This window comes from Hypanus sabinus, chromosome 10 (genome assembly GCF_030144855.1).
Source record: "Hypanus sabinus isolate sHypSab1 chromosome 10, sHypSab1.hap1, whole genome shotgun sequence".
Lineage (NCBI taxonomy): Eukaryota > Metazoa > Chordata > Chondrichthyes > Myliobatiformes > Dasyatidae > Hypanus > Hypanus sabinus.
The window spans coordinates 115,571,403-115,595,242 of NC_082715.1; the positions used below are offsets into that span (position 1 = coordinate 115,571,403).

The window sequence follows — 23,840 nt, forward strand, 5'->3', positions numbered from 1 at the left end:
AACCAAATCTGGCTTTCCTCATTGGCAGAACTTGGGGCCCAGTGAAGTCTATATTCAGGGTGTTCCAGATGCCTCTGTACGGGAATACAGGGGAACAAAGACCCAAGGGAAAGCCCAAAGCTAATCAAAGTCACAAGACCTTGAAGCATTGCAACTGAAGCAATGCTATGCAGGGGTTGTTTACCTTTTGTCTGAAGGGATGGCTTGGTGATGGAGATATGACGTAACGGATCAGAGCTTGCAACCTCCCACCAGCCCTGCCAAGGCCACATCTTTGCTAAAAATTTACCTCTCTGAAAGTACTCATACCAAGCATGCCAGCACTTCAACCTTGGTAGGAAAATCAAACAACCCAGGTAGCAAGGTGATAACAGATGTATTAACACTGGTCTGCTCAACAATAAATAACTGATAAATGTCCCAGGTCACACCAAAGGGAATTTGTGGTTCTCCTTCTTTGTCACAAGGTGATTTGATGTGTGATCAATCAACCACCTTCACTTTATTGCCACCTGACACTTACGCAACAGGGGATACTGATAATTATCACCATACAAAGTCTGGTACTATTTAAATGCACTTTGTCTGCAGTTGCCAAGCTGGTGACTCTGTCACAAGATGCTGATAAATAAAGTTGCAATAGAAAAGTTATCATTTCAAGTAAGCAACTCTGAGACATGACAGGCGTGTCTTACTCATGTGAACTGCTGAGGACCCTGTTAAACCTGTGTGTAATGTGTGGAAGTATTTCATCTTGATTTTTCCTTTTGATCCATTGTAAGAGTCAGTTGCCAGTGGAAAGTAACATTTTACACCGTCTGGGTGTGGGAAGTACGGGGAGAGACAGTGTGCGACACATTGTATTCCTCAGTCCTGGGGGAAAGGATAGTGTGTGACACACTGTACCCCCTGTCCTAGGGGAAGAGATAATGTCTGACACACTGTAACCTCAGTTGGGGAGTGGGGTTGATAGTTTGTGACATTCTGTACCCTAGGTCTCGGGGGAGAGAACAGTCTGTGATACAAAACAGAAAACTGTTTTGAATTTTTTGTAAAGTATGTGTGAAAAGATAGTTTTAGTTTATTTAAGTTTATACACAAGGGTATCACAGCTATAGGCTGATTACCAGAAATATCCTCTGAAGATTTAACTCTTTATGTGATGGTAATAGTCATAGATTCTTAGAGTCATAGGCTTTTTAGCCCAACTCATCCATGTTGACCAAGGTTCACATCTAACCTGTCCCATCTGCCTGTTTAGCCATATCCCTTTGAACCCTTCATGTCTATGTACTGTACCTGCCCAAGTGTCCTTTAAACATTGTAATTGCACTGACTTCTGTCTCTTCTTAAGGCAGCTCATTCCACAAATGCACCACTCTCTGTGAAAAAGATTCCCCCGCCCTCAGGACCCTTTAAAATTTATCCCATATCACCTTAACCTGATGCTGTCTAGTTTTAAACTGCCCTACCCTAAAAAAAAGAATGACTATCCATTTTATTAATGTCCCTTGTAATCCTATAAGCCTCCATATGGCCACTCCTTGGCTTCCTTTACTCCAGGGAAAACAATCCCAACCTATCCACCCTCAAGCCCTCCAGCCCTGGTAACATCCTCGTGAATCTTTTCTGTACCCTTTCCAGCTTTAATGACATTCCATCTATAACAGGATGACCTGAACTATACCCAATACTCCAAGTGTTGTCCCTTCAACATATTGTACAGTTTCAACACGATGTCCCAATTCCAGTGAGCCTTGCCCTGATTAATAGCACATTCATTTCATTTATTTTTGCTGTATTTTTACATTGATGTTGCTTAGCCTTAAAGAATTGCAGTATAAAACATTTTTATTTAAACAGGTAAGGAATCGACACATAACTTGGCAATTTATTTAAAAGCTTATGAATAGAATTCATATGGGATATTCTTGAGAAATTCTCATGCATCTGGCATTAACAATTGCCAATGGAAGCTGGATAGCTGAGAGAAAACTGCAAATCAAAGTGGAGTTTATTGTCATATGTACAACTACGTGTATACACAGGTGCAATGAAAAACTTACTTGCAGCAGCACCACAGGCACGGAGCATCAGAGAGGCAGTATTGGCAAGAAAAACTTAAATAAGAATACAGATTTTATAAGAAAGGGCACAATTGGAACAAAAGGAAAACAAAATCCATTGGAGTGCAAAGTGGTCATAGTATTGTTATACTGAGGCAGGGATTAGAATTGTGCTGGTTGGTTTGGGAACTGAATGGTTGAAGGGAAATAGCTGTTCTTGAACCTGACAATGTAGGACTTCTGGCTTTTGTACCTCCTGTACCTCCATCTTTCAGAGTTGGGTGGGTCTGTCATTATGAAGCAGTAGAAACACAGAGAAGTATTAATCGTAGCCTTTCTAACCACTTAACAGTGATCTACCCCTCAACACCTCTTCCCCAGGATTCCACTGGTTGCCACAGAGGGTAGCAACAGGGTGAAGGGGAGAAAAAAAATCTATTGTAGAGGTATAATGAGGCAGTACAAGGGTTATGCATGTTGGTTCAAGAGCCAAATGGTTGAAGGGAAGAAACTGTTCTTGAAAATGGTGATGTGGGACTTCAGGCTTCTGTCCCTTCTGCTCAGTGGTAGCTGCAAGAAGATGGCTTGGCCCAGACAGTGGGGGTCCTTGATGATGGATGTTGCACTTCCTGTAGATGCTGTGCGTGGTGGAGAGGATGTGCCCGTGATGTATTGGGTGTCATCTGTATCATGCTTTTCTTGTGTTTAGGATTTCATGAAGAACTTTGCTTTTGAAATGTAGATGCTGTTGTACTCTAATAAGATAATACAGGTGGTGTTATGGTAATGCAACCTCACTGTGATGAATGAGGATTAACCATTAGGTGGGATACTGTTGTAAGTTTTCACAAATAAAATGGTGGAGGCATATTATGTTTTAAGAAAAATCATAACAACTTATCTATTGAACACCAAAAACAGAACACAAAGTGTGGTAAGAGTCCTTTATGTAATTACCTCATCACATCAGACCAGCCTCTTTAAGTGAACTCCAATCCCATGTCGGTGGTTGTGAATTCTGTACATTTCCACCAATTATGTTACCCTACGCAGGTCCCAGCAGAATTCACTAAAACCGACATCCCTCAATCCTCCATGTTGTAAAGAATAAACTCCTAGCTTGCCCAACCCGTCCTTGTAACTCATGTCCTCAGGTCCTGGCAGCATCCTTGTAAATCTTGTCTGGATTCTTCAGGATACTGATGTCTTTCTTGTAACAAACAAGAAACCAACAACCTTTGACTGCCCTGTAGCCCATCTAATTTTGCTTTGAACTACTTTAATCATTTAGCCTTTGTAAATCTCCGACACAGAAAATCTAAAAGATTTACAACTGTTTGTGAGATAAAAATTCCTCTATTCAATTCCACCTTAAATGAGCAAACTGTTCAATTATTCATCCGGTCTAGTCCCGTTCTCAAAATACTGACTTCCTGTGTAGGAAGGCTTGCTCTGTTAGAGAATTCAAGGTTCCTTCAATTCAGAGCTTTGCCAACACAATCCTTACTACACTATCAGTCCGGTAGGGACTTTATTCCCTGGGACGTGGGAGAACAAGGGGAGATGTGATAGAGGCACACAAAATTATGAGGGGTATAGATAGGGAAATGCAAGCAGGCTTTTTCCACTGAGGTTGGGTGAGACTAGAACTGTAGTCATAGATGAAGGGTGAAAGATGAACTACGTATGGGAATCTGAGGGGGATCTTCTTCACCCAGAGGTGATGTGAGGGTGGAACAAGCTGCAGCAGAAGTAGTGGATATGGGTTCGATTGCAACATTTCATAGAAAATTGGATTATTACATGGAAGGGAGGGGTATGGTGGGCAGAAACACAGCCTGGCACTCACTAGATGGGCTGCAGTGGAAGTGATGGATACGGGCATGTTTATGTGCTGTGGTGTTCTGTGACTGTGTAGAACAGAACAGTACATGAATAAGGTCTAACATGAGGAAATCTGCAGATGCTGGAAATTCAAACAACAACACACACAAAATGCTGCTGTGTTCCATCAGCATTTTGCATGAATAAGGTCTTGGGCCCACAATATCTTCACTGAACACAATGCCAAATAAAACCAAATCCCTTCTGCATATACACAGTATATGATATAATACCACTACTATTTAAAGACATCCTTAGCATTGTAATTTTTAAATTGTCCTATTCAGGCCTGAACAATTAATCGTTGTGGAGGATTTCTTACTCTTGTGGGATAATGTCTTTCCTGACAAGGGGGGTTACCCTGCTTAGCAGGTGAGGCTTGTGGCTTTGAAACAACCTCAGGTTCTGGGGCTTTCTCTGGTGGTGGAGTTGACTCTGAGCCCCTGGAAGTGGTTCTGACAGCCATAGCTACCTCCTTCTCTAACAAGTGACTCTGCTGTCCTCAAATGATTGATGTGTTGTCTCCAGATGATATCAGAAATCTCCACTGCATTGGAGAGTGATCCAGTTCTGTCCTTAATCTTTCTGCGTATCCACTTCTGTAGTGGTGACTACAGATCACCACTGTAGTCCCCCTTCTGAGATTGGGTTTGAGGAGCACTCTATGCTTTAGCAATTTGAGTACTTTGGACTCCAGGTGCATTGGGTTCTGGGCTAAGATCTGATCCCATTGACCTTCTGACACAGATTCTGAGAACTGACTGGTTTCATATTTTAACAACAGCTGCAGCATTCACATGTACAGTATATATATATATAAAAAAAACAAAGGCACCGCAACACAGACTGCTGCATGAGCCAGAAATCAACTCGGACACTCAACAGTGCAGCTTACCGCAGAAGGTTCTTTCCAGGAGCCTGCAACAATGGGCTCTGATGTTTGTCATGGAAAATCCAGAACATTGCAGACTCACAACATGAGCTGCAATCTGTGGTCAGTAAATCCTTCCAGTACTCAACCCCTTGGACAGCATGCTGCTGAGTCATCTCCTCCAGGAGATTAACGAAGACTTGGAGCCTTCCTGACTGTATGTGCATCCTGGCTTATAGATCACAGTGTCTTTTGATGTACAGCTGCTCTGGATAAATTCAAAATCAGAATGTTAATCACAATCAGGTTTATTATCAGTGACCTACTGTATGTCATGAAATTTAGTGTTTTGTGGCAGCAGCACAGTGCAAGGCATCAAATTACTGCAAGTGACAATAAAAACAAAACAATAGTGCGAAAGACAAATGGTGAGGTAGTTTTCATGGGTTCATTGACTGTTCAGGTGACAGAGGGGCAGTTGCTCCTAAAATATTGGGTATGATTTTTCAGTCAGCTCTACCTACTTCCGCTGGTAATAATGCAAAGGGGGCACATCCAGGGTGGTGAGGGCCCTGAACGATGGATTCTGCCTTCCTGAGACACTGCCTTTGAAGACGTCCTCGATGGGGGGAGGGCAGTTCCCGTGATGGAGATGGTTGAATCCACAACCCTCTTGTGATCCTGTGCATTGGAGCCTCCATAGCAGATTAGAATGCTCTCCACTGTCCACATTAGAGTCTTTGGTAACACGTTGAATCTCAAACTCCTAATGAAGTATAATAAAGTTGTCAATGAAGTTTCTATGAATAGTATGACATATTGAAGCTGTTATTTTACCTTCTAATGACTAAACGCAGTAAACTGATACAACTAACACACACAAAATGCTGGTGGAACACAGCAGGCCAGGCAGCAGCTATAAGGAGAAGTGCTGTCGACGTTTCGGGTTGAGACCCTTCGTCAGGGCTAACTGAAAGGAAAGGTAGTAAGAGATTTGAAAGTAGTTGGGGGGAGGGGGAAATGCAAAATGATAAGAGGAGACCGGAGGGGGTGGGATGAAGTTAAGAGCTGGAAAGGTGATAGGCGAAAGTGATACAGAGCTGGAGAAGGAAAAGGATCATGGGACAGGAGGCCTCGGGAGAAAGAAGGTGGGGTGGGGGGAAGCACCAGAGGGAGATGGAGAACAGGCAAACAACTAAATATGTCAGGGATGGGGTAAGAAGGGGAGGAGGGGCATTAACAGAAGTTAGAGAAGTCAATGCTCATGCCATCAGGTTGGAGGCTACCCAGATGGAATATAAGGTGTTATACCTCCAACCTGAGTGTGGCTTCATCTTGATAGTAGAGAAGGCCATGGATAGACATATCAGAATGGGAATGGGACGTGGAATTAAAATGTGTGGCCACTGGGAGATCCTTCTTTTTCTGGCGGACCGAGCGTAGGTGTTCAGCGAAACGGTCTCCCAGTCTGCTTTGGGTCTCACCAATATATAAGAGGCCACACCGGGAGCACAGGACGCAGTATACCACACCAGCCGACTCACAGGTGAAGTGTCGCCTCACCTGGAAGGACTGTCTGGGGCCGTGAATGGTGGTGAGGGAGGAAGTGTAAGGGCAGGTGTAGCACTTGTTCTGCTTTCAAGGATATGTGCCAGGAAGGAGATCGGTGGGAAGGGATGTGGGGGGGGGGGGACGAGTGGACAAGGGAGTCACGTAGGGAGCGATCTCTGCGGAAAGCAGAAAGAGAGGGGGAGGGAAAGATGTGCTTGGTAGCGGGATCCCGTTGGTGGTGGCGGAAGTTACGGAGAATTATACGTTGGACCTGGAGGCTGGTGGGGTGGTAGGTGAGGACAAGGGGAACCCTATCCCGAGTGTGGTGGTGGGTGGATGGGGTGAGGGCAGATGTGCGGGAAATGAGAGAGATGTGTTTGAGAGCAGAGTTGATGGTGGAAGAAGGGAAGCCCCTTTGTTTAAAAAAGGAAGACATCTCCTTCGTCCTGGAATGGAAAGCCTCATCCTGAGAGCAGATGCGGTGGAGACAGAGGAATTGTGAGAAGGGGATAGCATTTTTGCAAGAGACAGCGTGGGAAGAGGAATAGTCCAGGTAGCTGTGAGAGTCTGTAGGCTTATAGTAGATATCAGTAGATAAGCTGTCTCCAGAGATGGAGACAGAAAGATCGGGGGGGGGGGGGGGGAGGTGTCGGAAATGGACCAGGTAAATTTGAAGGCAGGGTGAAAGTTGGAGGCAAAGTTAATGAAGTCAACGAGCTCAGCATGCTTGCAAGAGGCAGCACCAATGCAGCCGTTAATGTAGCGAAGGAAAAGAGTGGGATGGATACCTGTATAGACTTGGAACATGGACTGTTCCACAAAGCCAACAAAAAGGCAGGCATAACTGGGACCCATGCGGGTGCCCATGGCTACACCCTTGGTTTGGAGGATGTGGGAGGAGCCAAAGGAGAAATTATTGAGAGTAAGAACTAATACCGCTAGATGGAGGAGAGTGGTGGTAGAGGGGAATTGGTTAGGTCTGAAATCCAAAAAGAAGCGAAGAACTTCGAGACCATCCAGGTGGGGGATGGAGGTATATAGGGACTGGACGTCCATAGTGAAAATAAGGCGGTGGGGGCCAAGGAACTTAAAATCAGTGAAGTCGAGACGGTTGATGTCCCGTCGGCAATTAGCAATAAAGAGATCCAGAGCAGGCAGAAGACCAGAGCGGGGTGTCCATGAAGAGGAGGAGGGTTGAAGATGGGAGAAGGGGTCATCGGTGGGGGTAGGAGAGTTCTTGTCAAAGAAGTAAGCTCGCAGACGGAGCTGGTGGAAGAAGAATTCAGCATCATGGTGTACTCAGAACTCATTGAGGTGTGGGCAAAGGGGGACAAAGCTGAGGCCCTTACTGAGGACAGAGCCCTCTGCCTCAGAGAGTTGAAGGTTGGAGGGAATGGTAAAGACCTGGCATGGATGAGAGCTGGGATTAGAGGGGGGAGGGAGGCTGGTGGTGTCAGTGGAGAGGGAAGGGTTGGGGTGAGAGGAAGATGGAGCCTCTGAGGGCCCAGGAGCTGACAATGGGATCTGAGGGAGAGAGGATGGCAGAGTGGTGGTGGGGGAAGGGGAGACGGGAGTCACAATCGCAGCATGTGAAGACCCGGCCTGGAGTTCAAGGCTGGAATCACAGTCGGTGGTCCCATGATCCTTTCCCTTCTCCAGCTCTGTATCACTTTCGCCAATCACCTTTCTGGCTCTCAGCTTCACCCCACTCCCTCCGGTCTTCTCCTATCATTTTGCATTTCCCCCTCCCCCCACTACTTACAAATCTCTTACTATCTTTCCTTTCAGTTAGTCCTGACGAAGGGTCTTGGCCCGAAACGTCGACAGTGCTTCTCCTTATAGGTGCTGCCTGGCCTGCTGTGTTCCACCATCATTTTGTGTGTGTTGTTGCTTGAATTTCCAGCATCTGCAGATTTCCTCGTGTTTGCTCTTTAAACTGATACGACTGCTTTTTAAGGCAAACAATATGTAACCTGAAGAATTGTGTTCCATCAAAATATTAGTGAATTAATGTTTTGAACGAGCTAATTCTGCCTGAGTAGTAACAAAGTATTAACATAGTTTTTGATGATTCCTTCGCTCGCTAGCTGTGGATCACCTGGTTTCCATTTGACTGTCGAGCAAGGTCCAGCAGACAGACATTCTCTTGAGATGAAGGATGGAAAAATGATTGCCTCCTGCTACAGGGGTGGTCTGGTGAGTGGGGCGTAGAAAAATGCAGTGGCTGGTAATGGATTACTCATGCAGCTTGGCTGATGGCTGCGAGGAGTCAGAACCAGGGTCAGGAACCACTTTAATATCACTAATGTGGCAGCAGTATAATGCAATGATGATGATAAAAACTGTGAACTCTAGTAATTTTATATAACCATATAACCATCACAGCACGGAAACAGGCCATCTTGGCCCTCCTAGTCCGTGCCGAACTCTTAATCTCACCTAGTCCCACCTACCCGCACTCAGCCCATAACCCTCCACTCCTTTCCTGTCCATATACCTATCCAATTTTACCTTAAATGACACAACTGAACTGGCCTCTACTACTTCTACAGGAAGCTCATTCCACACAGCTATCACTCTCTGAGTAAAGAAATACCCCCTCGTGTTTCCCTTAAACTTCTGCCCCCTAACTCTCAAATCATGTCCTCTCGTTTGAATCTCCCCTACTCTCAATGGAAACAGCCTATTCACGTCAACTCTATCTATCCCTCTCGAAATTTTAAATACCTCGATCAAATCCCCCCTCAACCTTCTACGCTCCAATGAATAGAGACCTAACTTGTTCAACCTTTCTCTGTAACTTAAGTGCTGAAACCCAGGTAACATCCTAGTAAATCGTCTCTGCACTCTCTCTAATTTATTGATATCTTTTCTATAATTCGGTGACCAGAACTGTACACAATATTCCAAATTTGGCCTTACCAATGCCTTGTATAATTTTAATGTTACATCCCAAACTCTGTACTCAATGCTCTGATTTATAAAGGCCAGCGTTCCAAAAGCCTTCTTCACCACCCTATCTACATGAGACTCCACCTTCAGGGAACTGTGCACTGTTATTCCTAGATCTCTCTGTTCCACTGCATTCCTCAATGCCCTACCATTTACTCTGTATGTTCTATTTGGATTATTCCTGCCAAAATGTAGAACCTCACACTTCTCAGCATTAAACTCCATCTGCCAACGTTCAGCCCATTCTTCTAACCGGCGTAAATCTCCCTGCAAGCTTTGAAAACCCACCTCACTATCCACAACACCTCCTACCTTAGTATCATCGGCATACTTACTAATCCAATTTACCACCCCATCATCCAGATCATTTATGTATATTACAAACAACATTGGGCCCAAAACAGATCCCTGAGGCACCCCACTAGTCACCGGCCTCCATCCCGATAAACAATTATCCACCACTACTCTCTGGCATCTCCCATCTAGCCACTGTTGAATCCATTTTATTACTCCAGCATTAATACCTAACGACTGAACCTTCTTAACTAACCTTCCATGTGGAACTTTTCCAAAGGCCTTGCTGAAGTCCATATAGACTACATCCACTGCCTTACCCTCGTCACCATTCCTCGTAACTTATTCAAAAAATTCAATAAGGTTTGTCAAACATGACCTTCCACGCACAAATCCATGCTGGCTACTTCTAATCAGATCCTGTCTATCCAGATAATTATTAATACTATCTCTAAGAATACTTTCCATTAATTTACCCACCACTGATGTCAAACTGACAGGTCTATAATTGCTAGGCTTCCTTCTAGAACCCTTTTTAAACAAGGGAACCACATGAGCAATATGCCAATCCTCTGGCACAATCCCCGTTTCTAATGACATCTGAAAGATCTATATATATAGATATATATTAAATAGTTACATTAAATAAGTAGTGCAAAAACATTAGTGGGGTAGTGTTCATGGGTTCAATGTCCGTTCAGAAATCTGATGGCAGAGGAGAAGAAGCTCTTTCTGCATTGTTGCGTGTGTGCCTTCAGGCTTTTTTACCTCCTTCCTCATGGTAGCAATGAGAAGCAGGTATGACCTGTGTGATGAGGGCGAGGGTCCTTAATGATGGACGCTGCCATTTTGAAGCATCGCTCCTTGAAGATGTCCTGAATGCTATGGAGGCTGGTGCCCACGATGGAGCTACTTTCTGCAGCTTCTTTCGATACCGGACGGTGATGCAGCCAGTTAGAATGTTCTCCATGGTACATCTGTAGAAATTTGGAAGTGAGGAAGGAACCCAGCATTCCGCTGACAGCGCAGTCTTCTTGTTAAGATGGACAATAGTTGCAGGACCTTCTTTCCTGTATTGGATTTATAGTGCACTGCTTGTCCTGCACTCCTCCACCCTTGTCTCACACTGGTGACACAGCCGTGTTTCAGATTCTTCCCGTGAATACATGGGTTTCCCCAGTTGCTTTTATTCCCTCCCTTTGACATGCTGGTAGGTCAGTGAACAGGTTACAAGTCATTGATTAGGCCACATTTGGGTATTACGTGCAGCTCCGCTTGCCTTGCTTGTGATGAAGCTAGAGAGCATGCAGAAAAGATTCACAACAAAGTGGAGGACTTGAGTTATAAGGAATGACTGAGTAAACTGGTAAATTGATAAATTGGTGTATTATTATCACATATACTGAGAGGTATAGTGAAAAACATGCCTTGTTTCTTTAATAATGATCAATTCACTACTATTGTGCTTTGACGTAGTACTAGGCAAAACAAGACAGTGCAGAATAAAGTATAATAATTTCTGATAAAGTGCTGTGTAGGAAATAAAGTACAAAGTTATAGTGAGATCAAGTGTCCATCTTATTGTTCACCGTTATCGTTCAATAGTCTCGACAACAGTGGGATAGAAACTGTCCTTGAGCCTAGGGATATGTGTTTTCACGCTTTTGTATCTTTAGTTCAGTGGGAGGGGACAGAACGTCCAGGGCGGATGGCACCTTTGATCACGCTGGGTACTTTGCTGAGGCAGTGAGAATTATCAGTGGAGGGGAGGCTAGCTTCCATGATGTGCTGAGCAGTGTCCACAACTCTCTGTAGTTTCTTATGGTTATGGGCAGAGCAGTTGCCATAACAAACCATGGTGCATCCAGATAGATGGTTTCTTTAGTGAATTGATTAAAACTTGGTGTGGATCTAAAGGGGCATGCTAAATTTATTTAGCTTCCAGAGGAAGTAGAGGCAATGGTGAGCTTTTTTGCCCATGGTGTCAACATGTTTGGGCCAGGACAGGCTATCAGTGATGTTCATTCCTAAGAACTTGAATCTCTCAACCTTCTCAGTCTCAGCGCTGTTGTTGTAATCAGGATAGGCTGGGAATGTCTTCCCTAAAGAGAAGGACGGAAAAGGGTAAAATATAAAGACTTACAATGTTATGAGAGGCATAGATTGGGTTGTAATCATAGCTGTTTGCCTAGGATCGGGGAGTTTAAAACTATAACATATACCATAGGCTTAATATTAGGCGGAATAGATTTAAAGGGAACCTAGGGGAAGGTTTTTCACCTGAAGGGGTAGCCAGAAGAAAGGGTGGGGTGGATAAAATTGCAACATTTAAAATTACGTTTGGAGAGTTACAGTATATGGATAGGAAATGTTAGAGAGGAGAGATATGGGCTAAAGGCAGGCAAATGGGATTAGCTCAGGATGACTGCTCAATGTCCTCTGAAAGCCATTCAGTTCAGGGGTTACTTGGATGAGTGAAAACCACCGGTTCAGACAACTGCCCGCACCCCCTGGTCCAGACAACTGACCACACCCCTCCGGTTCAGACAACTGCCCGCACCCCCTGGTCCAGACAACTGCCCACACCCCTGGTTCAGACAACTGCCCACACCCCTCCGGTTCAGACAACTGCCCACATCCCCTGGTTCAGACAACTGCCCACACCCCTCCGGTTCAGACAACTGCCCACATCCCCTGGTTCAGACAACTGACCACACCCCTCCGGTTCAGACAACTGCCCACACCCCCTGGTCCAGACAACTGCCCACACCCCCTGGTCCAGACAACTGACCACACCCCTCCGGTTCAGACAACTGCCCGCACCCCCTGGTCCAGACAACTGACCACACCCCTCCGGTTCAGACAACTGCCCGCACCCCCTGGTCCAGACAACTGACCACACCCCTCCGGTTCAGACAACTGCCCGCACCCCCTGGTCCAGACAACTGCTCACACCCCCTGGTCCAGACAACTGCCCGCACCCCCTGGTCCAGACAATTGCCCACACCCCTCCGGTTCAGACAACTGCCCACATCCCCTGGTTCAGACAACTGCCCGCACCCCCTGGTCCAGACAACTGCCCACACCCCTCCGGTTCAGACAACTGCCCGCACCCCCTGGTCCAGACAACTGACCACACCCCTCCGGTTCAGACAACTGCCCACACCCCTCCGGTCCAGACAACTGCCCACACCCCTCCGGTTCAGACAACTGCCCGCACCCCCTGGTCCAGACAACTGACCACACCCCTCCGGTCCAGACAACTGCCCACACCCCTCCGGTTCAGACAACTGCCCATACCCCTCCGGTTCAGACAACTGCCCGCACCCCCTGGTCCAGACAACTGACCACACCCCTCCGGTTCAGACAACTGCCCACACCCCTCCGGTCCAGACAACTGCCCACACCCCTCCGGTTCAGACAACTGCCCGCACCCCCTGGTCCAGACAACTGACCACACCCCTCCGGTCCAGACAACTGCCCACACCCCTCCGGTTCAGACAACTGCCCGCACCCCCTGGTCCAGACAACTGACCACACCCCTCCGGTTCAGACAACTGCCCGCACCCCCTGGTCCAGACAACTGCCCACACCCCTCCGGTTCAGACAACTGCCCGCACCCCCTGGTCCAGACAACTGCTCACACCCCCTGGTCCAGACAACTGCCCGCACCCCCTGGTCCAGACAATTGCCCACACCCCTCCGGTTCAGACAACTGCCCACATCCCCTGGTTCAGACAACTGCCCGCACCCCCTGGTCCAGACAACTGCCCACACCCCTCCGGTTCAGACAACTGCCCGCATCCCCTGGTCCAGACAACTGACCACACCCCTCCGGTTCAGACAACTGCCCACACCCCTCCGGTCCAGACAACTGCCCACACCCCTCCGGTTCAGACAACTGCCCGCACCCCCTGGTCCAGACAACTGACCACACCCCTCCGGTCCAGACAACTGCCCACACCCCTCCGGTTCAGACAACTGCCCACACCCCTCCGGTTCAGACAACTGCCCGCACCCCCTGGTCCAGACAACTGACCACACCCCTCCGGTTCAGACAACTGCCCACACCCCTCCGGTCCAGACAACTGCCCACACCCCTCCGGTTCAGACAACTGCCTGCACCCCCTGGTCCAGACAACTGACCACACCCCTCCGGTCCAGACAACTGCCCACACCCCTCCGGTTCAGACAACTGCCCGCACCCCCTGGTCCAGACAACTGACCACACCCCTCCGGTTCAGACAACTGCCCGCACCCCCTGGTCCAGACAACTGCCCACACCCCTCCGGTTCAGACAACTGCCCGCACCCCCTGGTCCAGACAACTGACCACACCCCTCCGGTTCAGACAACTGCCCGCACCCCCTGGTCCAGACAACTGCCCACACCACTCCGGTTCAGACAACTGCCCACATCCCCTGGTTCAGACAACTGCCCACACCACCTGGTCCAGACAACTGCCCACACCCCCTGGTCCAGACAACTGCCCGCACCCCCTGGTCCAGACAACTGCCCACATCCCCTGGTTCAGACAACTGCCCACATCCCCTGGTTCAGACAACTGCCCACACCACCTGGTCCAGACAACTGCCCACACCCCCTGGTCCAGACAACTGCCCGCACCCCCTGGTCCAGACAGCTGCCCACACCCCTCAGGTTCGGACAACTGCCCACATCCCCTGGTTCAGACAACTGCCCACATCCCCTGGTCCAGACAACTTGCCCACACCCCCTGGTCCAGACAACTGCCCACACCCCCTGGTCCAGACAACTGCCCACATCCCCTGGTCCAGACAACTGCCCACACCCCCTGGTCCAGACAACTGCCCACATCCCCTGGTCCAGACAACTGCCCGCACCCCCTGGTCCAGACAACTGCCCACACCCCTCCGGTCCAGACAACTGCCCACATCCCCTGGTCCAGACAACTGCCCACACCCCCTGGTCCAGACAACTGCCCACATCCCCTGGTCCAGACAACTGCCCGCACCCCCTGGTCCAGACAACTGCCCACACCCCTCCGGTCCAGACAACTGACCACACCCCCTGGTCCAGACAACTGCCCACACCCCTCCGGTCCAGACAACTGACCACACCCCTCCCGTTCAGACAACTGCCCGCACCCCCTGGTCCAGACAACTGCCCACACCCCTCAGGTTCGGACAACTGCCCACATCCCTCCGGTTCAGACAACTGCCCACATCCCCTGGTTCAGACAACTGCCCGCACCCCCTGGTCCAGACAACTGCCCGCACCCCCTGGTCCAGACAACTGCCCACACCCCTCAGGTTCGGACAACTGCCCACATCCCCTGGTTCAGACAACTGCCCGCACCCCCTGGTCCAGACAACTGCCCGCACCCCCTGGTCCAGACAACTGCCCACACCCCTCCGGTTCAGACAACTGCCCACATCCCCTGGTCCAGACAACTTGCCCACACCCCCTGGTCCAGATAACTGCCCACACCCCCTGGTTCAGACAACTGCCCACACCCCCTGGTCCAGACAACTGCCCACACCCCCTGGTCCAGACAACTGCCCACACCCCCTGGTTCAGACAACTGCCCACACCACCTGGTCCAGACAGCTGACTGCACCCCCTGGTCCAGACAACTGCCCACACCCCCTGGTCCAGACAACTGCCCACACCCCCTGGTCCAGACAACTGCCCACACCCCCTGGTCCAGACAGCTGCCCACACCCCCTGGTCCAGACAACTGCCCACACCCCCTGGTCCAGACAACTGCCCACATCCCCTGGTTCAGACAACTGCCCGCACCCCTCCGGTCCAGACAACTGCCCACACCCCCTGGTCCAGACAGCTGACCACACCCCCTGGTCCAGAAAACTTGCCCACACCCCCTGGTCCAGATAACTGCCCACACCCCCTGGTTCAGACAACTGCCCACACCCCCTGGTCCAGACAACTGCCCACACCCCTCCGGTTCAGACAACTGCCCACATCCCCTGGTCCAGACAACTTGCCCACACCCCCTGGTCCAGATAACTGCCCACACCCCCTGGTTCAGACAACTGCCCACACCCCCTGGTCCAGACAACTGCCCACACCCCCTGGTCCAGACAACTGCCCACACCCCCTGGTTCAGACAACTGCCCACACCACCTGGTCCAGACAGCTGACTACACCCCCTGGTCCAGACAACTGCCCACACCCCCTGGTCCAGACAACTGCCCACACCCCCTGGTCCAGACAACTGCCCACACCCCCTGGTTCAGACAACTGCCCACACCACCTGGTCCAGACAGCTGACTACACCCCCTGGTCCAGACAACTGCCCACACCCCCTGGTCCAGACAACTGCCCACACCCCCTGGTCCAGACAGCTGCCCACACCCCCTGGTCCAGACAACTGCCCACACCCCCTGGTCCAGACAACTGCCCACACCCCCTGGTCCAGACAACTGCCCACATCCCCTGGTTCAGACAACTGCCCGCACCCCTCCGGTCCAGACAACTGCCCACACCCCCTGGTCCAGACAGCTGACCACACCCCCTGGTCCAGAAAACTTGCCCACACCCCCTGGTCCAGACAACTGCCCACACCCCTCCAGATCAGATAACTGCCCACACCCCCTGGTCCAGACAATTGCCCACACCCCCCAGTCCGGACAACTGGCCACACCCCTCCGGTTCAGACAACTGCCCACACCACCTGGTCCAGACAACTGCCCACACCCCCCAGTCCGGACAACTGGCCACACCCCTCCGGTTCAGACAACTGCCCACACCACCTGGTCCAGACAGCTGACTACACCACCTGGTCCAGACAACTGCCCACACCCCTCAGGTTCGGACAACTGCCCACACCCCTCCGGTTCAGAAAACTTGCCCACACCCCCTGGTCCAGACAACTGCCCACACCCCTCCAGATCAGATAACTGCCCACACCCCCTGGTCCAGACAATTGCCCACACCCCCCAGTCCGGACAACTGGCCACACCCCTCCGGTTCAGACAACTGCCCACACTGCCAAGCAAAAACAACCTGTGGATGGGTGAAACACTAAGGAGACAGTTATACAGGCAAAACCTCCCATAGCTTGATTCAGCTAGAGGTAGAAATTTCCCTTTGCCCCCACAGAGGGTTCCTACCCTTTGTGAAAACCAGTGGAATCCTGAGGAAAAGGTGTTGTGTGGGTGGGCCACTGGAAGCGATTAGGAAGGCTACAGATAGCACCTCTCTGTCGTCTCTGCTGCTTCACAATGAAAGACCCATCCAACTGTGATTGATAGTTACAGGAAATACAGAAACCTGAACTCCCTCACCACCAGGTTCAAGAACAGCAACTTCTCTTCAACCATTCAGTCTTGAGCCAACTGGCACAACCATAACCTCTATGTCAGTATAGCATCAGTATGACTGATGGATCGCTTTGCACAGAGGTGGATTTCAGTTTTTTGTTCTAATTGTGTTCACTCTTGTAAAAATGTCAGTTTAATTTCTGTTTTTCTTATGAATCCTGCTCTTATGATGTTACATGTTTGTAAGCAGGTTTTTAATTGCACTGACGCACACACATAATTGTACGTATGACAATAAGCTCATTTTTAACTTTGAAAAGAGGTTGTGAGGTTGTGCACCCCTCTACTCTATCCAGCGTCAGACCACCATGCACTCAGCAGGGGTGTGACTTTTTTCTACAAGCTATCTTGTAAGACATGTTTTCCTGAAGATGGCGGTCAAGATGGTGCCAGCAAACAACTCCTCGGGTGACATCTACCAGATAGTCAATCATTTCAATTTTTCTACGTCTTCTACTTATTCTTTTTATCATGATTTTGTTTATGGAATTGTTGGAGCCTGTGACCTACAGTCTACAGTTCGATGGAGTGAGCTGTCTCCAAGAAAACTCCAGGAGAGCAGCGCGAGCACAAGCTACTGCAAGAAGCTGAGAGAGGAGGTGACGGGCCATAATTGACTGCACTTCTCACCAATTAAAGCGAGGCAAATGCCGAGGTAGGCGAGCAGTCGCTCTCCTCGGAGTCTTGGCAGGACCCCTGGGTTCAATTTGCTCTTCTTAGAAAAGGCCGCTGGGTTCGAGTCGCTCTTCTCCAGGAGGCTGCTGTGTTCAGTCGCTTCCGTTGGAGGGTCCTCTGGGTTCAAATATAAGACACAAGAGCAGAATTACACCATTCAGCCCATCAAGTCTCTCTCCGCTATTTCATCATGGCTGATCCTGGATCCCACTCAACCCCGTACATTTGATGCTCTGACCAATCAGGAAACTTTAAATGTTTCCACGGACTCGGCCTCCACTACGGTCTGTGGCAGAGCATTCCACAGATTCACTACTCTCTGGTTGTTAAAATTCCTCCTCACCTCTGTTCTAAAAGATTGCTGCTCACTTTTGAGGCTGTGCCCTCTAGTTCTGGACACCCCTACCATAGGAAATATCCTCTCTGCATCTACCTTATGTAGTCCTTTCAACATTCAGTAGGTCTCAATGAGATCTCCTCACATTCTTCCAAATTTCAGTGAATACAGGCCCAAAGCTGCCAAATGCTCCTCATTCCTGGAATCATTATCGTGAATCTCCTCTGGACTCTCTGCAATGACAACACATCCTTTCTGAGATATGGGGCCCAAAACTACTGACAATACTTCAAGTTCGCCTGACTGGTGACTTAGAAAGTCTCAGCATTATCTCCTTGCTTTTATATTCTATTCCCCTTGAAATAAATGCCAACATTGCATTTGCCTTCTTTATCACAGACTCAACCTGTAAATTAATCTTACAGAGTCTTGCACGAGGACTCCTAAATCCCTCTACAGCTCTGATGTATGAACCTTCTCCCTGTTTAGATAATAGTCTGCACTGTTGTTCCTTTTACCAAAATATCATACATTTCCCAACACTGTATTCCACCTGCCACTTTTTTGCCCATTCTTCCAATTTGTCTAAGTCCTGCTGCAGTTCCTCAGCACTACCTACCCCTCCACCTATCTTCATATCATCCACAAACTTTGCCACGAAACTATCAATTCCATTATCCAGATCATTGACAAACAATAGAAAAAGCAGCGGTCTCGATACTGACCCTGAGGAACACCATTAGTCACTGGCAGCCAATTAGAAAAGGCACCTTTAATCTCCACTCACTGCCTCCTGGCTGTCAGTCATTCCTCTACTCATGCCAATATCTTTCTCTGGAGCAGCTGAGGCTGAGAGGGGACCTGATAAAATTTTATGAATGGCATAGATAGAGTAGAGACTAGTATCTTTTTTTCCTATGATTGAAATGTCTAACACTGGAGGGCATTTAAGCTAGAGGGGCTTAAGGCTAAAGGAGATGTGGAGGGCAAGTGTTTTACACAGAGAGATGTGTACTTGGAGTACCCTGCCAGGGATGGTAGTGGAGGCAAATCTGACAGAGGCCTTTAGGATGCTCTTAGCTTGGCATATGACTGTGCAGAGAATGAAGGAATATGGGGATTTAGTAAGTAGAAGCAATTAGCTTAGTTAGACATTTAATTACCAGTTTAATTACCAGTTTAGCCACCAGCATTTTGTGTGTGTTGTTGTTTGAATTTCCAGCATCTGCAGATTTCCTCGTGTTTGTTAATTAGTTCAGTACAATATTATGGGCCAAAGCTGCACATACAAGTCAAGTCAAGTTTATTGTCATTTTGACTATAAACTGCTGGTACAGTACACAGTAAAAGCAAAACAACGTTCCTCCAGGACCCTGGTGCTACATGAAACAACACAAAACTACACTAGACTATGTGAGATAGCACAAGGCTACACTAGACTACGTAAAAATAACATAAAAACTACACGAGACTACAGACCTGCACAGGACTACATAAAGTGTACAAAACAGTGCAGGGCAGTACAATAATTAAAAAACAAGACAATGGGCACAGTAGAGGACAAATTACAATGTCAGTCTAGACTCTGAGTATTGAGGAGTCTGATGGCTTGGAGGGAAGAAATTGTTACCTAGTCTGGTTGTGAGAGCCCAAATGCTTTGGTGCCTTTTCTCAGATGGCAGGAGGGAGAAGTGGGGTCCTTCACAATACTGTTAGCTTTGCGGATGCAGCATGTGGTATGAATGTCTGTAATAGCGGGGAAGAGAGACCCCGATGATCTTCTCAGCTGACCTCACTAACTGCTGCAGGGTCTTGTGATCTGAGACAGTGCAATTCCCAAACCAGGCAATACAACCCCTGTAGAATGTGATGAGGATGGGGGGTGGGAGATGGACTTTCCTCAGCCTTCGCAGAAAGTAGAGATGCTGCTGGGCTTTCTTGGCTGTGGAGCTGGTGTTGAGGGACCACAAAATGCTGGAGGAAATCAGCAGGCCAGGCAGCATCTCTGGAAAAGAGTAAACAGTTGATGTTTCAGACCAAGACCCTTCAGCAGCACTGGTAAGAAAGAGAAGTCACAATGGGGGGGAGGGGAGGAAGAAGTACAAGGTAGTAGGTGAAGCTGGGAGAGGCGGAGGGGTGAAGTAAAGAGCTGGGAAGTTGATTGGCAAAAGAGATAAAGGACTGGAGAAGGAGAGGATAGGAGAGGATAGAAGGCCATGGAAGAAAGAAGGAGGACGAGCACCAGTGGGAGGTGATGGGCAGGTAAGTAGATAAGGTGAGAGAGAAACAGGAATGGAGAATGGTGAAGTGGGGGGGGGCAATTACGGGAAGTTTGAGAAATCAATGTTCATGCTGGTTGGAGGCTATCCAACTTGAATATTATTCATGAGGGGAGTAGATAGGGTGAACGCACACATTTTTTTTACAGAGAAGGGGAACTAAAAAGCAAAGGATCCAGGTTTAAGATGAGAAGTGAAAGATTTAAAAGAGACCAGAAAGGGCAATTTCTAAACACAGAGGATAGTAAGTATATGGAACGAGCTTCCAGGCAGAGTGACTGAGGTAGGTACAATAATAATGTATAGAAAATATTTGGCTAAGTATATGTATAGGAGGAGTTCAGATGTATATGGTCCAAATGTGATACAATCTTCGTGGGGCACTATGCCTGAGCCATCTGGGCCAAAGATCCTGTTTCTAAGCTGAGAAACTGAGAGAGATTTGTGGCCTGAAGTGGGTCTGCAATTGAACGGTGTTGTGCACTAGGCTGGATCTACAGCTGAAGGGGTTTGTGTCCTGGGATGGATCTGAAGTAAAAGGGGTTTGTGCCCTGGAATGTCTCTGCAGTCAAACGGGTTTGTACCCTGGGGTGTATCTGCAGTCAAAGGGGTTTGTGCCCTGGAATGTATCTGCAGTCAACTGGGTTTGTACCCTGGGTTTATATGCAGTCAAACGGGTTTGTACCCTGGGGTGTATCTGTGGTAGAAGGGGTTTGTGCCCTGGGGTGTATCTGCAGTCAAAGGGGTTTGTGCCCTGAAATGTCTCTGCAGTCAAACGGGTTTGTACCCTGGGGTGTATCTGTGGTAGAAGGGGTTTGTGCCCTGGGGTGTATCTGCAGTCAAAGGGGTTTGTGCCCTGGAATGTATCTGCAGTCAAACGGGTTTGTGCCCTGGAATGTATCTGCAGTCAAACGGGTTTGTACCCTGGGGTGTATCTGCAATCAAAGGGGTTTGTGCTCTGGGGTGGATCTGTGGTCAAAAGGGTTTCTACCCTGGGGTGGATCTGTGATGGAAGGGATTTCTGCCCTGGGGTGGATCTGCAGTTGAAGGGGTTTCTACTCTGGGGTGAATCTGCAGTTGAAGGGGTTTCTGCCCTGGGGTGGATCTGCAGTTGAAGGGGTTTCTGCCCTGGGGTGGATCTGCAGTTGCAGGGGTTTGTACCCTGGGGTGGATCTGCAGTAGAAGGGGTTTGTACCCTGCGATGTATCTGCAGTTGAAGGGGTTTCTGCCCTGGGGTGGATCTGCAGTTGAAGGGGTTTCTGCCCTGGGGTGGATCTGCAGTAGAAGGGGTTTGTACCCTGCGATCTATCTGCAGTTGAAGGGGTTTCTGCCCTGGGATGGATCTGCAGTTGAAGGGGTTTCTGCCCTGGGGTGGATCTGCAGTTGAAGGGGTTTCTACCCTGGGGTGTATCTGTGTTGGAAGGGGTTTGTACCCTGGGATGTATCTCTAGTTGAAGGGGTTTCTGCCCTGGGGTGGATCTGCAGTAGAAGGGGTTTGTACCCTGGGATGTATCTGCAGTTGAAGGGGTTTCTGCCCTGGGGTGGATCTGCAGTTGAAGGGGTTTCTACCCTGGGGTGTATCTGTGTTGGAAGGGGTTTGTACCCTGGGATGTATCTCTAGTTGAAGGGGTTTCTGCCCTGGGGTGGATCTGCAGTAGAAGGGGTTTGTACCCTGGGATGTATCTGCAGTTGAAGGGGTTTCTGCCCTGGGGTGGATCTGCAGTTGAAGGGGTTTCTACCCTGGGGTGTATCTGCACTACCCGCTCCTGCTCCTACTTTCTTGGATGCAGTCTCATCCTGCAAAGATCCTGTGTGTGAGCACGTTCAGTTTCAGAATGTGAACGTGTTTGCACACAGGATGTTTGCCTGTTCCTGCACAATGCTCTCTTCAATGAACATTGTTGTGCTTGGAATCCCAGTGGGAGTGCTGTTGACACTGTATTATATCGCCAAGGTCTCTGGTGAAAGGCACGTCTAACCTTCTCCCGCTCGATCACGTAGCTGTCCTCGGCTGCTCATGCCTTTCCTGCAGCCCCTATCCATTTCTCATCTGACCTGACCGGGGGAGAAGATGAAATTCTGTTCCTCAAACTTATGGTGTATTGTGTATTCATGGAGTAATTTGGGAGTTCAGAGACCTACAGAGGGCAAATTAACGTGACAAGAACTGCAGGTTTGGACAGAATGGAGATGTACTTCAAAGGGAAACCCAGTATGCATTTTGCTTCTCTAGGTTAGGTGAGGTCACATTGGGAGTACATTTTTGGCAAAGATTTTATGGCTACTGATGTAGAAAATGAGATCTAGACTGAGAATTACTCAAAGAGGCCAGAAACAGTGCTGATGATTACCAAATAAATTAATGGAGTTATAGTTGTACGCCACAGAAACAGGCCCTTCTGCCTAACTCATCCATGCTAACCAAGGTACCTATCTATGCTAATCCCATTGCCTGTGCTGGGCCCAGATTCTAAATGCTTTCCAATCCATGAACCAGTTCAAATGTACCTTACTTTAGCCCCTTGTTCCACATACCCACCACCATCAGGCTGAAAAAGCTGCCCCTCAGATCTCCTTTAAATCTTTCCCCTCTCACCTTAGATCTATGCCCTGGGGATGGGACTGTGACTACGGGCAAGGAAAAGAGTGAGAGAAGGGAAATGAATATTAAAGTTTGAGGGCAGAGACTGAAAGAAGATATAATCCTGATCAAATTTATCCATCCTGTTTTCTTATCCTTATACCTCAAATGGTCCAGCTCAGGCCACAGGAAGGACGTGATTACCCCAGAGAAGGTGCAAAAAGGTCTGGAGGGCTTGAGAGACTAGATGAGCTGGAATTGTTTTCCTAGGAGCAGGGTGACCTACCTGATAGACATATCTAATAATCAGAGGCATAGAGAAGCCGAATGGTCAGTCTTTTCCTCAGGACAGAGGAGTCTAAAACCAGAGGACATGGGTTTAAGCTGAGAGAAGAGAGATTTAAAGGGGAATTGAAAGGCTAGTTTTTCACACAAACTGTGGTGGGTTTGTGGAATGAGCTGCCAGGTGAAGCGAAGAGGTATGGGTACAGTGACAATGTTTAAAGTCTTTTGAACATGTGTGTGGATGGGAAAGATTTAGAAAGATATGGGTCAAATGGGATTGGCACACTGGTCACCATGTGGAGCCTATTTCCATTCTCTGTAGGTCTGTAATTCTATGAGCCTATCTCTACTAAACACACCTTTATATCAGATTGAAGGAAGTAATTGGAGATCTCCTTAAAGAGCCAGTCCAGGCCTGATGGGCTGAATGCTCTCATAGAACTCCACCGGAACAGTTAATTCAGCCCCCGATATCTGTGCCAATTATAATGCCAATTCAGACGGCACATCAGCTGGCACATGGTTTATAATCTCTCCATTCCCTTCTTGTTCATGTGTTTGTCTAAATGCCTCTTAAATGTTGCTGTCATATCTGCTTCTACACCCTAACCCCCTCCTTTCACTCTCCCTCAAACCCCTTGCCTCAGCAATGTGGACGGCCTCATCCAAAATGGAAAATAGCAGCACAAAGACACATGAGATTGCAGCTGTTGGAATCCAGAGCAAATGACCAAGGTGCTG

At 48.5% G+C, this 23,840-nt stretch overlaps 1 long non-coding RNA gene across 1 annotated transcript in view; it reads right to left on the reverse strand.

Annotated features, from left to right (window-relative positions):
* Positions 1–1,873: 1,873 nt before the first annotated feature.
* The window catches only part of LOC132401014 (uncharacterized), a 30,396-nt gene continuing 8,429 nt past the window's right edge, over positions 1,874–23,840 (reverse strand). Inside the window, exons 2-3 of the long non-coding RNA XR_009514451.1 lie at positions 17,573–17,734; positions 1,874–5,089 (exon numbers count right to left, since the gene is read on the reverse strand). This is a non-coding gene — a long non-coding RNA (uncharacterized LOC132401014). The remainder of the gene's footprint in view (positions 5,090–17,572; positions 17,735–23,840) is intronic.